Below are 696 nucleotides of genomic sequence, written 5' to 3'. Positions count from 1 at the left end.
TTTATTACATTTATTAAAAACATTATTACAGACTAATATCAGCCATAATAAACATTTTTTTCAATCGATGTATTAATGAAACCAAAACATATATTGTTATCAATTTTTTTTTTTTTGCAAACTGTCGATTTTTTTGTTTGATAACAACAGCTATAGGCACATAATACATAAATGATTGAATTTCACTAATTTCTAAATGAAATATTGTAACAATTGAAAATCAAAATATATTTTACTTGAAAATATAATTATTTTCATTAACCTTAACAATACTAAATTTGATCATTTTGCTTAATACTTTGCTTGTTTTAGATTTCAATATAATCCATGGTTTAAAAACTGTTATTTTTCTAATCAGTTAATTAAGCAGATAACAAATAAAGATCTTTTTTTAAAGTTTCATATACATGAAGTTGCAAAATTATTATTATTGCTAAAAAAGATTTATGCTTTTTTACAATTTATTTTTTAATGGCTACAGTAATAACTATCACCATAAATGGTGAATAAACTTAGTTGATTTTATGTTATTGCATAATTAATATTTTAAAAATATATTTACCTCCTTATGGCCCAGGGGGCTTTAATTTTTATTTATACTTGTTGTTATATACCTCTTTCTTAACTCCATAACCCTGAAACTTTACTGAGCAAGACGGCTACAAAGAGAAACAAGTTTAAAATACCAGGGATTTG

Source organism: Hydra vulgaris, chromosome 08, assembly GCF_038396675.1.
Source record: "Hydra vulgaris chromosome 08, alternate assembly HydraT2T_AEP".
Lineage (NCBI taxonomy): Eukaryota > Metazoa > Cnidaria > Hydrozoa > Anthoathecata > Hydridae > Hydra > Hydra vulgaris.
Note: the sequence above shows the minus strand (reverse complement) of the source record.